Source organism: Henckelia pumila, chromosome 1, assembly GCF_033568475.1.
Source record: "Henckelia pumila isolate YLH828 chromosome 1, ASM3356847v2, whole genome shotgun sequence".
NCBI classification, from domain to species: Eukaryota; Viridiplantae; Streptophyta; class Magnoliopsida; order Lamiales; family Gesneriaceae; genus Henckelia; species Henckelia pumila.
The window spans coordinates 141,490,864-141,503,897 of NC_133120.1; the positions used below are offsets into that span (position 1 = coordinate 141,490,864).

The 13,034-nt window shown below is 36.6% G+C and overlaps 1 non-coding gene across 1 annotated transcript; it reads right to left on the minus strand.

The window, feature by feature from the left end:
- Positions 1 to 12,372: 12,372 nt before the first annotated feature.
- LOC140876867 (small nucleolar RNA R71) lies at positions 12,373 to 12,483 on the minus strand. The gene has a single exon (XR_012149098.1). It is a non-coding gene; the product is annotated as a small nucleolar RNA R71 (small nucleolar RNA).
- Between the last annotated feature and the right edge of the window lie 551 nt (positions 12,484 to 13,034).

Genomic DNA, 13,034 nt, shown 5'->3' on the forward strand with positions numbered 1-13,034 from the left:
ACACTTGATAAGTTGCCCCCCGTTGAGGCTCCGACTGGATGTAGCCCTGTTGAGCTACAAACTTACAAGGATTGGTGTGACCATGACTTGAAAGCCAAGTGTTATATGCAGGCTTCTATGAATGATGAGCTGCAACGGCATTTTGAGGATGCAAAGCATGCTGCTGACATTCATTTGCATCTCAAAGAACTTTTCGGTGAGCAAACATGCCCGCTTCGACATGCGACTTTCAAGGAACTGATCACTTTGCACATGCGAGATGTGGCTTTGGTCCATGAGCATGGCCTGAAGTTGATTGGATTAGTGGAGAAACGCGTTAGCATGGATCTTGTACTACCAGCCGAGTTGACCACGGACGTGTTGCTCTTGTCAATGCCAAGCTTGTTTGACCCTTTTGTGGTGAATTTCAACATGAACAAGTTAGATCCGACCCTTGAGGAGTTGGTTAACATGCTTGTTACATATGAATCCACAATCAAGAAAGAGAAGCTGGTTCTTTATGTGGGTTCCTCATCTAGTGCGAAGAAAGGATCACGTGGGAAGGAAAAGAAGCGTTCTTTCCATCATTCCAAGAAGAACGTGCCCTTGAAGAGGCAGGCTCCGAGTCCCGTTGTGGCAGCCACACCAGTTAATGCTAACAAGACCAGTGACGTCTGTCATTACTGCAAGAAGCCTGGACATTGAAGGCGTAATTGCAAGGAATATCTTAACCAGAATGGTTCTGGAAAGGGTATGTTCTACGTTGAAGTAAACATTTTAATTAACTCTTCTTCTTGGGTATTGGATACTGGCTGTGGCTAACATCTCTGTAATGATTTGCAGGTGATGACAAGAAGTAGGATACTCAAGGAAGGTGAGACCTTCTTGAGGATGAAAATGGGGCAAGAGTTGCTGCCAAAACTGTGGGAGATGTTTACTTATTGTTGAACAATTATTTTAAATTAATTTTGAGAGATATTTTGTTTGTACCAGATTTGATGAAAAACATTGTTTCCATTTCTATGCTTGATAAAGATGGATATTCTTGTTTATTTGGCAAAGGTGTTTGCAATATTTACAAGAATGAATGTTTAATTGGTACATGCAAATTGGAAAATGATCTCTATAATTTAAAATTGAAAGATATTCAAATGTATAATGTCCAAGAAATATCAACAACACACAAGCAAAAACAAGATACTATGAATCCGACACACTTGTGGCATGCTCGATTAAGTCATATTTCCATAAAAAGGATGAACAATCTAGTGGGAGAAGGCATGTTTGATATGTTTGATATTAATTCTCTTACTACTTGTGAACCCTGTCTAAAAGGAAAGATGACAAAAATTCCCTTTAAGGGCAATGTGGAGCGAGCCAATGGACTGTTGGATTTGATCCATACAGATGTATGTGGTCCACTTAGCATCACCACTAAGCATGGACATTCTTACTTCATCACCTTTACCGATGATTTCTCAAGGTATGTGTATGTGTATTTGATGAAATACAAATATGAAGCTTTTGAAAATTTCAAAGAATTCAAAAATGAAGTGGAGAAACAATTGGGACGAAGCATCAAGACACTTTGATCGGATCGAGGTGGTGAGTACTTGAGTACAGAATTACAAGAGTATCTTAGGGAGAATGAGATTCTCTCAGTGGACTCCACATGCTACACCTCAGTTGAATGGTGTTTTAGAATGTCGTAACCGGACTTTGATGGACATGGTTCGGTCTATGATGGGGTTCACGGAGTTGCCGCCATTTTTTTGGGGATATACGCTTGAAACAACGGCACTGTTGTTGAACAATGTCCATTCAAAGGCAGTTGATAAGACACCATATGAGATATGGATGGGAAAGCCTCCTAAGTATTCTTATCTTAGAATATGGGGGTGCTCTGCTTATGTGAAGCAGACAGTGGGAGATAAATTGGATGCTCTATCCATTTTATGCTACTTCGTGGGATATCCAAGGAATTCGGTTGGATATTATTTCTATCATCCAAAAGAAAGAAATGTGTTTTTTTCTAGGAATGCAACCTTTTTGGATAAAGAATTTCTATTGGATAGAAAATGGGAGATGATAGAACTTGAAGAAGTTCGAGAAACACCCACAATTGTGGAGCCCATTCCCGAACATCCAAGAGAGAAAATACAAGCTCCTAGAAGATCTGTGAGGATCGCGAGACCATCTATGAGGTATGGTCTACTTCTTGAAAAGGGCCAAGATGAGCCTGACCATGGATGTGATCCAAGTACCTTCAAGGAAACGTTGTCTGAAGCCTATTCATTCAAGTGGCTTGAAGATATGAAATCTGAGATGAATTCCATGCATTCGAACCAAGTGTGGAATCTTGTGGATCCACTTGAGGGAATTGTTCCTATAGGATGTAAATGGATTTACAAGAGGAAACTTGGGGCTGATGGGAAGGTGGTGACCTTCAAGGCGCGATTGGTAGCAAAAGGGTATACTCAAAGACAAGGAGTTGAATTTGAGGAAACTTTTTCTCCAGTCGCAATGTTCAAGTTTATAAGGATAATGCTTGCCATAGCTGCATGGTATGACTATGAAATATGACAGATGGATGTGAAGACAACTTTTCTTAATGGGGATATTAAGGAAAAAATTTACATGTCTCAGCCTGAAGGGTTCACATCTATCGGAAGTGAGCATAAAGTATGCAAACTTTAGAGATCTATTTATGGTCTCAAACAAGCATATAGGAGCAGTAACCTCAGATTTTATGGTACAATCAAAGAGTTTGGATTTACTAAGAATCCTTAGGAACCCTGTGTATATAAGAAGGTCAGTGGGAGTGCTGAGACATTCCTGGTACTTTATGTTGATGACATTCTACTCATTAGGAATGATGTAGGAATGTTGCAATCAACTAAAGTATGGTTGAAGAGTAAGTTTTCAATGAAGGACTTGGGTGAAGCATCTTTTGTATTGGGAATACAGATCTATTGGGATAGATAAAAAAGATTGCTTGGTCTCACCCAATCTGCGTACATTGATACCATCGTGAAGAGGTTCTCGATGGAAGAGTCCAAGAGAGGACATCTACCAATGTGTCATGGCGTGTCTCTATCCATGTCCATGTCTCCCAAGAATGATGCAGAGATAGAGGCGATGACACTCATTCCATATGCATCTGTTATTGTTAGTATCATGCATGCAATGATATCTACACGTCCTGACGTGACATTTGCACTAAGTATTGCAAGTAGATATCAATCGAACCCTTGTATTCCACACTGGAAAGCTGTGAAAGACATCCTCAAGTACTTGAAAAGGACTAAGAATATGTTCTTGGTTTATGGGGATGTAGAACTAAAATTGGAATGATATACCGACTCTAGCTTCCAAAGCGATATTGATGATTCGAAGTCAAATTCTGGTTTTGTATTCATGCTCAATGGTGCTGCTATCTCTTGGAAGAGTTCCAAGCAAAATAGCAATGCGGATTCCACCATTGAGGCCAAATACATTGCTGCATCGAATGCAGCAAAGGAAGCTGTTTGGATAAGGAATTTCGTCCAAGAGTTGGGCGTTATTCCTAGTGGAGTTGATCCAGTCCCGATGTACTGCGACAACACAGGCGCCGTTGCTCAGGAGAAGGAACCAAGGTCTCATCAGAAATCCAAACATGTACTGAAAAAATACCACATCATCCGAGAGATTGTGGAAAGAGGAGAGGTGTCGTTAGACAGAGTCGCCTCCGCAGATAATATTGCTGATCCACTAACTAAGACTTTACCAGAACTATTGTTTGAAAAACATCGCGAATCAATGAGTTTGAAGCACATGGGTAGTTGGCTCTAGTGCAAGTGGGAGATTGTTAGAGTAGGTGCCCGTCGAGCCAAGTGTTGGCCGAGGGTCTTTGAGATAACTCTTGTATGACAATCTTTATTTTAATAATATTTGAATTATTTAATTTGGCACATCTTTATCTGAATACCCATGCTAGCGGCATAGATAAAACCCTTGAATATACAAATAGTAGAAATAATATGAGATGGTCATGAGATGACTATCATGAAACTCATATTTGGAATACTGTATATTTTAAACCGTTCCTAGTCGATTCAGCTGCCACAAAGAAGGATAAAGACCGCTCGAGCTTGAGAATAGTATTTGTGATGTGAGTATCACGTTTCATTGGTAGGGGACATGGTGATGTCCAAGCATGCAAATAAGTGCTCCTTGTAGAGTGCACTGAACAACCCTCCCTAAAGGATTTTCCAAGTGGTTCTCACTTATAGAGTGGAATAGTCCTAGTTTATGGTTGTACACCATTAGTACTTATGACCCGGGACAACATGGAGACTCTATATGCTAGTGCTTCACTTTGACTTGTTTACCGACTCCATTGGGGTCATCAGGTGGCAATGTTGGATGTTGTGACGAAACATATAGGAGTCGATGCACTGTAGTCGGGGATTCACCGCTTACCTTCGGGTATGGATATCCTATGTGATCTCATGCATATGTTGCTTGAAATATCTGATCAGAGTAGGTGGTAATTAAGAAAGGGGTTTCTTGAATTATACCTTCGATGCAACTACGGCATGACACATAGTTATTGATTCATTGACAACTCTCGATAAACCAATGGTTGTCGAATCGGTCGGGATATATGTGTTGAAGGGACCGTACTGTATGCTAACCATAATTATTTGTTCTTGCAGACACTATCATTTGATACCTAGGGAGTCATGTAAGTGATGCTGATAGACGTTTAATATGACTGGTTGAGTACTATCAGACTTGAGTTTTTTGACGTTCTTTGTCGAATCCTGACTTTTGGTGATAACAAAACAATACTTTGTTGTTTAGTCAGCCGTCATTTATTTGTATAAATAGCAGCTACGTCAACCGAACAAAGACATATCTATCGACGTCAGCCAAAGCATGCAAAGCAGTTGTACATCAACCGAACAAAGATATATCTACCGACGCCAGCCAAAACATGCAAAGAAGTTGTACGTCAACCGAACAAAGAACTCATCTACCAACGTCAACTAAAGCTTGTCAACCAACGAATAATGCAAAACAGTTGTATGTCAAACAGAACAAAGACGTATCTACCGACTGAGATATCTACCGAACTTCAAATACAAAAAGATACACGCTACATTTCGAAGTTACAGTTTCCCAGATCTCAGAAAGTGACAAGACAACTGAAAAGAAAAAGGACGAAGCATTTAAGGATTCATCTGATAAAGTGAGAAAGCCTTAAATAGCATTTAATGTGAGCGACACATTGAATAAACAATTAAAGGCACCCCCAATATGAAATATTCAGAAAAATTTATCAGAAGGGAAATCTTACCGTTGGACAAAGAAGAAAAACGTTGAAGACAAAGGCTATATATATCAAAGCCTTTCTAGATAGAAAATACGACACAACAACGCTTATTGAGAATCTATCTATCTGAGCTCTCGAACCTCTCTTGAATACTCGACCACTCAAAGAGAAAACCCTTAGCTTAAACAGCCTTATCCGATCTTTGAAGAGATCTTTTCAAGGGTTGCTCAAATCCAGATATTGTTTGAAGAACGCTACCTGATACAAGGATTTGAGAAGTCTTAAGTCCTCGAGAGACTAAGACAATCATCATTACCATCTGAAGAAAAGTTTGATAAGATCTTTAAATCTTATCACTATGAATCTAGGAGTTCCATATTAGGCAATGGATAAGTCCTAACTTGGATCGGGTGTATTGCAAGACGTTGTAATAACCAAAGTCTTCTAGTGAATCCTTCCGAGGTGGAAGAAGGGGTGACGTAGGAGATTGAGCTCCGAACATCCAAGAAACATATCTGTGTCTACTTACGTTATTGCATTGCATCATTCCATGGATATCATCTAGCATATTGAGAGCTATTTCCGCCCTAATCTTAGTTGCTTTTATATCTCTAGCAGGCTAAAATAAAACCGGTCGAGTGAACTAACATTTACTCAACCATATTGAATTAGATTTTAAAGACTATTATTATTGTGTATTCACCCCCCCTCTACACACGATATCGATCCCCAACAAGTGGTATCAGAGAGAGTTTTTCTATTTAGCTACTGATATTCATTATGAATTCTTTAAATAAAATTCCTATGTTCTCTAAAGAAGATTATGATGACTGGAAAATTCGTATGCAGACACATCTTTCTGCTCGAGATGATGACATGTGGTACGTTATCACTGACGGACCCATGAAGATTCTCAAAGTCAACAAGCTGTAGCCATAAAGGAGGAGAACCACAGATGGTCGAGAAACCCAGAATGGAGTGGACTATTGAGGATAAAAAGAAAGAAAATCTTGATAATGTAGCCAAAGATATACTGTACAAGACGCTGGACAAAAACATGTTTAGCAAAATCAAGGCGTGCTCAACCGCCAAAGAAATTTGGGAGAAACTCACTCAACTGTGCGAAGGGAACGACCAAACTAAAGAAACAAACTCACTGTAGCAATACAGATGTTTGACAACGTCAAGATGAAACCAGGAGAAACAATGACTGTGTTTGACGAAAGATTCAGCAATATTATTTGTGAATTAATTGCTCTTGGAAAGATATACACTAATCGTGAAATTAATTTGAAGGTTATGCGAGCACTACCCAGAGAATGGGATGTCAAGACCATAACCATGAGGGAATCAAAAGATCTGAACAAGCTAGTGCTTCATGATCTGTTTGCAGATCTCAAAGCATATGAGTTTGAACTTGGAATCCGAACAGAGGAAGAACCATCAGCTTCAAACCCCACCAAGGCACTAACGACAACTATCCTATCTCAACCGATCGAGGATACAATAAAGAAGACAGCTGAACAAATGAGTGGAGAAGCTATGTCTCTCTTTATCAAAAGGTTTTGGAAATTTATGCGTAATAATAAAAAGTTTAAACCTTACTACAAACAAGACCATACAGAGGATGGTCCCGCATGCTTTAACTGTGGCAAGCAAGGCCATTTTATTTCAGATTGTACTAAACCTAAGAATGAAGAAAGAAAGTAGCACTATGAGAATAAGAAAGGCAAAGATGGAAGAAGAACATATCGAAAGAAGAAGGAGCAAAAGGTACTAGTTGCAGACGAAGGGAAAAGCAAATGGGCTGAAACAGAATCTGACTCAACCGATACAGATAGCTCATCTGAGGAAAGCGAGGAAGAGCAAGTTCAATGTCTCATGGCTAACTCCATACATGAAGAAGAAGACATTGAGGTATTTGACTTCAACTCATCTGACTTTACACAAGAGGAACTCATTCAGGCACTGAATGAGATGGTCACTGAGTATAAGAAGCTTTCTATATCATTCGAGGAAGCAAAAATAGAAAAATCATGTCTCATTGATAAATCAAGGGAATCTAGCTGTTTACAGCGAAAAGAACTTGATGGTCTAAAGACTAAGCTAAATCTGTTAGCTACTGAGAATGATAACATGAAACGAGTATTCCAAGCTACTTTATTTGAAAATCAAAAGTTGCTTAAGACAATCAATGCTTGGAATAAGGCTTCTGTCTCTTTAGATAAGATACATGAGAACCAGAAACAAGCAGGTGATAAAACCGGTCTTGGATATGGATAAAATGAATGTACTGGCTCAAAAGAAAATACTCAATCATACTCTAGTGGGAACAATCCCAATGTGATGAGATTTGTTCGATCTAGTACGATATATGAACACGTTGAACCAGATATAGATGTTAAACAAACAAGTCGCTATGAAAAAGGTAAACATGAAGGACTAGGATATGTGAAACCTAAGATCCCAAGGAAAGAAGAGACATGGAATAAACCAAGATTGAATGAACAAAGAATTGGAAACCAAACTAAGTTCAAAAAATCAAGGTTTGAACCAAGTCAACTCAAGTATAGGAATCATTGGGTGACACATAACCAACACTTCAATTGTAAGCCTATTAAAAAACGATATAGACTGAATAACACAGATCAGAAGTTCAAACAGTACACTGTAAAACCTAGCTTACACACAAATTCACATCGTGTACCTCGACCGACTCACCTTAAAAACACTCACACAGGTAAAACCGTTAGAGTAATTCAGGTGTGGGTTCCGAAAGGTCTAATCCAATTCTGACCCAAATAGATAAGGGTACCATGGTTGTACATTCTTCTTATAGGTACTATCAGTAAAATCAGTCGAGAAGAATAGTGCAACAGAAAGGTCAACGTGGTATCTTGATAGCGGATGCTCTAGACACATGACTGGAAACAAAGATTTACTATCCAAAATCATACAATACAAAGGGCCTAAGATTATTTTTGGCGATAACGCGAAGGGTAAGACCGTGGATAAGGGTAAGATAACTCATGGTAACTTTATCATTAATGACGTATTGCTCGTTGATACCTTATGTTATAATCTAATCAGCATCAGTCAACTATGTGACAATGGTTATATTGTTGAATTTCGTAAACATTCTTGCTTGATCAAATCTAGCAACTGCGATATTATGCTAATCGGACTAAGAGAACAAAACACGTATAGGCTGAATTGGCAAAGTGAACAACCGATAGTTCCTACTTGTTTTGTTGCTCAGAATGATAAGCAGTGGTTATGGCATAAACGGCTCAACCATTTAAATTTCAAGTCCATTAAGCATCTGAGTAAACATGAGTTGGTTCTTGGCTAGCCCAAAGGTGATTTTAAAATAGATAGAGTTTGTTCCGCTTGTCAGCAGGGCAAACAGGTGAGAGCCTCTTTTAAAAACAAAGGATGCTCATCTTCTTCCAAATGCTTGAATCTGTTACATATGGATCTGTTTGGTCCTATACCGATCAGGAGCTTAGGGGGAATGAGATATACCTTAGTGATTGTGGATGATTACTCTCGGTTTACTTGGATAATTTTCTTATCATCCAAAGATCAAACTACTACTCACCTGATAAAAATTTTCAAACGGGTATGCAAAATGAGAAACATACTGGGATAGACAGGATCAGGAGTGATAGAGGCACTGAGTTTTTAAACAAAACCCTTGAATCCTATCTAGATGACCAGGGCATCAAGCATGAGTTATCTACTGCTCGGACCCCACAACAAAATGGGGTTGCTGAACGAAGAAATCAAACTCTTAAGGAGGCAGCTAGAACTATGATTGCTGATTCCAATGTATCTCAAAGACTTTGGTTAGAAGCAATCAACACATCATATTACACTCAAAACAGATCTATGATTAACAAGAGACACAACAAAACACCATATGAGATCTGGAATAGCACAAAAACAGATGTATCGTATTTTAAAGTATTTGGTTGAGTTTGTTATATTCATGATAATGGAAAACATCGCCTGACAAATTTTGATGCAAAAGAAGATGAAGGCATATTTGTTGGATTTTCCTCAGTCAGCCGATCTTACAGAGTGTTCAACAAAAGATCACTGACTATAAGGAATCCATTTATGTTATTTTGATGAAACTACTGTATGTGCAGGAAAGTCTCAAACTGACATTCAAGATTTAGCCAGCAGGCTAAAATCAACCGTTCTACAGGATGAAAGTGATAGTGATGACCCTCCTGACACAAGAGATGAGCAAGAAGAAGAGATTATTCAACCCAATGAAGGAGGAGTAGATCACATCAATGACGAACAGATAATCGGAGAGAGTGCTATTGAACCTAACAATGCAATCATGGATGAGGAAGACACTCAAACAGGCGCAAATCCTCTCGGACCAAATCTTCGGTGGAGTAAAAATCACCCACCTGATCTGGTCATCGGTAACCCTTCTGCACCTATTCGTACACGTAATCAACTTATTGATGAGCTATTGCATGCAGCTTTCATTTCACAGCTAGAGCCCAAACACATAGATGAAGCATTACAAGATGCTAGATGGATTGAAGCAATGCAAGAAGAACTAAATCAGTTCACTAGAAACAAAGTGTGGAATCTAGTCCCTCGACCGACAAATCAAAACATCATAGGCACCCAATGGGTGTTTCGCAACAAATTGAATGAGGATGGGACAGTGGTAAGAAATAAAGCCCGACTGGTGATGAAACTTAAAATTTGTAATTATTTATATGTTAAAAAGTGTGTTTTAAAATTTAAGTTTAATTAAAATTATGAAGTTGTATTATTTTAGTGTTATGTGTTTATATTTAAATGTTTTACTAAAATGTTGTATTTTACGGTTTGCGCAGGTTTGGTAAAAATAAAATTACTCAAGCTACAGTGGTCATAATGGAGTAATCTCAAAACCTGTAGAATCACAAAAGAGGCATCTTCAACTTTGTAGAAGACAAGAAATTCCAAAAACTTCATTAAGATGATCAAAATAATAAAACATCAAAATGGAGATAGATTTACTTTTACTATGACCAGCTTGGAGTAAAAATATCATAAGTATTTCATATTTTATCCAAAAGGGGTGAATGAGTTGTCCAAACACATCTACACAAAATATCCTACGTGTTCTATGTTGAAAAGAAAGGCTGAATCGGTGGTCTAAGGCATCAAACATGCCAATTAAAGTTGGGTCATGGTATTGACATTCAAGGAGACAAGCACCCACCAACTTTACTATTTCACATTTAATAAGCCTTGGACTCTTCCTCTCATTTGGCCTATAAATAGATGTGTTGTATAAGCTTTGTAGTGTGCAAGAGTGTAGAGAATTCTTCATTTGTAAAATAAATATTGTGTGTGTGAGAATAAAAGTTTGAGTGTGCAAGTTTCTCAAGTTCAAGTATGAAATTTCTTTTATCTTTATTCTTGAGTTTCATGTTCATGGAAAGCTAAATCTTTTTATGTCAAGGTGAAAAGGTTTCATTGTTGGTCAAGTAAGATTGTCTATATTTTGTATATTCTTTTCTTTTCTATTTTTATTTTTACTAATTGATCTTTATTTGTAGGTATAATTTTGGATGATTTGTTGTTATCTATTTACATCAAATGCTTGGTACCTTGAATGTGGTTACCTTGATTTGTTGTCAAATATGATACAATAATTACTACAATAATTATATACTATAAATATATGTATCTATTTATAATAAAGTCATATATATTATTTAGACGATAGCGTGACACTGTCGGTTGTTCTAAATAATATATTGTGATTTGAACTAACATTTACTTTATCGCATCTAACTTTTACTTTATCGCAACTAACATTTACTTTTCCGCAACTAACATTTACTTTCTCGCATCTAACTTTTACTTTTCCGCAACTAACATTTACTTTATCGCATCTAACATAAAGTCATATATTTTATTTAGACGATAGCGTGGCTCTGCCGGTTGTTCTAAATAAAATATTGTGATTTGATCTAACATTTACTTTTATGTCAATTTATATTTATGCATTTATATATATATTATGGGTACCATGTATTAAATATCGGTGGATATTAATATAGTGGGAACTATATTATATGATATACTTGTTTAAATATTTAATTGTTCTTTTTATGTTTATATTTATTCATCTATATATATATTATGGGTACCATGTATTAAATATCGGTTAATCTGATATTAATATAGTGGGAACTATATTATATGATATACTTGTTTAAATATTTCATTGTTCTTTTATGTTTATTTTTATTTTAGTTTCTTTTATTTATTTTTATTTAGCAATCTTAATTAAACCAACAATGAACCTTTGAAACCTTGACAATTTTATAATTTGTGTATTTGAAGTTTTATAATAATATTTTTATCTATAATATATTATTGCTAAAATTAAACTTACAACATCCTCTCCGTGGATCGATCTCGTACTCACGAGTATATTACTTGCAGACAACCTACACTTGGGTGAATTACAATTTAAGTTGTAGCAAGTTTTTGGCGCCGTTGCCGGGGAGGTATAAATTAAGTTTAATTTTGTTATTATGTAAATAGTATGTTATTTTTAATTGTATGATTGTTTGGAGTCGTAAACAAAGTGGTAGACTTGTTCGAGTAACTGAAAATATTTTAAACATGGACGATAATTCTAATAATCAAGATGATAATAATAATAATAATCATCATCAAGATTATGAACAACCAAGAACACTTAGGCACCATATGAATCCAATAAGAACTAGTACACCATCTTGTTTAGTTTTTCCTCCAGATGCATCTAATTTCAATTTTAAGCCACAAGTCATTCAACTTTTACCAAATTTTCATGGCTTAGATTCTGAAAATCCATATTTGCATTTAAGAGAATTTGAGGAGGTTTGCAACACTTATAATGATCAAAATTGTAGCATGGATACTGTTCGATTAAAGCTTTTCCCTTTTTCCTTAAAAGATAAAGCTAAAACATGGTTGCAAAATTTGAGATCAAGTTCAATAAGATCATGGGAAGAAATGCAACAACAATTTCTAAAAAAGTTTTTTCCTTCCCATAGAACAAACTCTTTTAAAAGACAAATTACAACTTTTTCTCAAAAACAAGGGGAAACATTTTATCAATGTTGGGATAGATATAAAGAGTTACTTAATACATGCCCACATCATGGTTTTGAAATATGGAGAATAGTTTCTCACTTTTATGAAGGTTTAATACCTAAAGATAGGCAAATGATAGAATTCATGTGTAATGGAACTTTTGAAGATAAAAACCCAAATGAAGCTATGGAATATTTGGAGTCATTAGCAGAAAATGCTCAAAATTGGGATAATATAGGCTCAATTGAACCACCAAGTAAAACCAATAATTCAACAAATGGGGGTGGTATTTATCATCTTAAAGATGATGTAGATGTTCAAGCTAAACTTGCATCTTTAGCAAGAAAAATCGAGTCATTAGAAATGAAAAAGAGTGATCAATTAAAAAGTGTTCAAGAAATTGTTTGTCATATATGTGACACACATGATCATCTTACAAAAAATTGTCCTACTTTGCCTTCATTTAAAGAATGTCTCCATGAACAAGCCAATTATGTTAACAATTTTAAAAAACCAACATTAGATCCTTTTTCACAAACATACAATCCTGGTTGGAGAAATCATCCCAATTTTAGTTGGAGGAACGATAATAATGCACAACCTTCACAACAACCTTTTCAAAATA